This window comes from Galeopterus variegatus, unplaced genomic scaffold, assembly GCF_000696425.1.
Source record: "Galeopterus variegatus unplaced genomic scaffold, G_variegatus-3.0.2 Scaffold4577, whole genome shotgun sequence".
Classification (NCBI taxonomy): Eukaryota; Metazoa; Chordata; class Mammalia; order Dermoptera; family Cynocephalidae; genus Galeopterus; species Galeopterus variegatus.
Genome location: NW_007730688.1, coordinates 21,307 through 24,144, shown reverse-complemented (window position 1 = coordinate 24,144; position 2,838 = coordinate 21,307).

Genomic DNA, 2,838 nt, shown 5'->3' with positions numbered 1-2,838 from the left:
TATGACCTCGTTCTTAGAGGGAAATAGGATCTGCTCGAAGTGGGCTGGTGTGTGTTTATGGGGAGAACCAGGAATGACATACTTGGCCTCATGGTACCAGCTGGGCCCAGAGAATTCCCAGAACAGTTGCTGGAGGCTGGGGGCTTGTATTGGATCCTGAATACTAAGGATATCCTGTGTCCATTGGGTCCCTGCACCCATAGTGGTGCAGCCCTGGTCTGGCAGACCTCTTGGATCCTTCCAGAGCCTCTTTTCACAGAGGGAACACCCTCCCTCAATCCTCTCTGCAAAGCAGGGAGAGTAGATGTGGTCTTCTGTTCACCCAAGCAGACATGGAGGCTATTCAGCAAGAACCCACTTAATAACACTAGCCTGGATTTATTAAGTAATTAAGTTTGCTTTTCATTGTGAAAATGTTCAAATTCAAAAAAATGTTTAAAAATCATCTAACAACCCCCTCACCACCTGGTTTTAATGATTGTTAACATTTGGCCATGCCTGTTTCATCTGAGTGTTGTAAATTCTTCAGTATAATCTCTAACTCATAACAACTTTTAAAATATAACCACATGGCATATAACACTTATCAAATTAAGAATAATTCTTTTATATCCTTGAATACCTAATCTATATTTAAATGTTCTTGTTTGTCCAAAAAAATGTCTTTTTATAGTTGGTTTGTTCAAAAGTCTAAACCAATCCTGGTAATTCTATTCCTTTTTTGCATTAGGTCTTTCTTAAGTTTCTGTTTTTCTGAACAATCTCTCACCCCACCGCTTTATTTCCATGCCATGAATTTGTCAGAGAAATTGGGATCTTTTGTCCTCTTGAACGTCCTTCATTCCTTTTTGTGGTATCTAACTTTCTCCTTCACCTCCTGTATCTCACATAAACTAGTGATTTAAACTAGAATTTTGATAGATCCAGGTTCATTGTTTCAAGAAGAACCCTTCATAGGCAGCACTGTGTATTTTCTGTCACATCACACCATGTAATAGTGCTGTAAGCATACTATGTGGCAGGCATTGTGATAACTTACAAACATGATATGTGTTTTTTTGGGGGGGGGAATTTAGTTTTTATTCTATCACCATAAACTTAATTCTGCAATTCGGCTACACTTGGAGATAAAAGATATATGGAATCCAAGGAATTGCAGCAAGTGAAAATAAAGATTACAGGATATGAGAGCCAGGGGACAGGGAGAGCTCTCCCCCAGGACAAAAGGAGTGATTGGGATAAGCTAAAACACAAAATCAAATTTGTGAGAATGGCCTAGAATCTTCTCTCTGGTCTTGCCATCACCCAAAGCAGTCCGTGGCTTCCACAATATTCATGCCATCTTTCTCCTGCATAAAGGAGAAATTGGTAGGATGCTTGACATCCTACTAATCACTCTAAACTGCACATTTGACTGGGGTCTAGCATTTTCCATGGATGAGATAACAGGACTCATATGCTTCAGAATGAAGTTCTCATCAGCAAAGTTCTCGCTCTAGATAGACTTGCTGCTAGTAGCACTATGGTACGTAAATTCATCACCCTGGAACACAAACCCAGGAATAAATCTGGGAAAGCAGGAACCCTTATAACTAAATCTCATCTTTCCAGTGCTCAGAGAACTGGTTTTCCCGCTTTGGAATATTATCTGCAAACAGCTTGAAGATGAGATGGCCCAAGAACTTGCCCATTAATGGCCATGTCAAATTACATGAAGGGGTTGGCCATTGTTATGGACTGAATGCTTGTGTCCACCCCTAATTCATATGTTGAAACCTCAATTCCTAATGCTATTGTATTAGGAGGTGGGGCCTTGGGGAGGTAAATAGGTCATGAGGTGGAGCCCTCATGAATGGTATTATCGCCCTGATAAGAAGAGACATGAGAGAGATGCCCTCTGCTCTCTACCATGTGAGGATACAATGAGAAGATGACTATCTGCAAACTAGGAAATGGGCCTTACCAGACACCAGATCTGGACTTGATCTTGGACTTCCTAGCCTCCAGAATTGTGAGAAATAAATTTCTTTTGTTTAAGTCATCCAGTCTATTTGTTATGGCAGCCCAAGCAGACTAAGACAGACATGTCAGGGCATGAGCACTCTATGGACTCAGCAAGGATGCCACTCTGAATAAATACAAAGAGGCTGATATCATCTTATTTAAGTTTTCAGCAACAGGCTTGCGAGGTAAACATTGTTATAATTCCGGTTTTACAGATGGTGAAACCAAGGACTGGACTTCTACTCCAGTGCTCTGTTTCATGCTGGGGTTCCTGTCTGTCAGGGTCGAGAAGTTCTGACAGCAAGACAGCACAGGGGCAGTCAACGGTCCCTACTTCTCCCTTTGTCCCCTTCTTGGGTTTTGTCCTCCTTCTTGCCTTTTCTCCCTCTCCATGTTGACTCAGCACTGGCCCAGGCTGGTCCTCGGAAAAAGAAGGTTAGCCAAGGGTCACCTGAGTCAAGGCATGTCACCTCTCACAGAGTGACAGACATGCAAAAGATTACTCAGAGCCCATGTATCCAGAGCAATGAGAATCCCGAAGGGACTGCACCCAGGGAAAACTCCTTCAACAGATGAGAGCCCAGGCACAGCCCTGAGTCAGTTTTTGCTTCAAGAAAGTTACAGAAGAAAAACAGGTGGTTAATCAATCATAGTGAACACATAAACAAACTGGATACACAACAATCTTCATTAAAGCAGGTGTAATTTAAAATAGTTCAAGCAAGCGGGCCGGCCCGGTGGCGCACTGGATAAGTGCGCCGCTTGGGAAGCGCGCGGCGCTCCCGCCCGAGGGTTTGGATCCCACATACAGACCGGTTCCTGCTCACTGGCTGA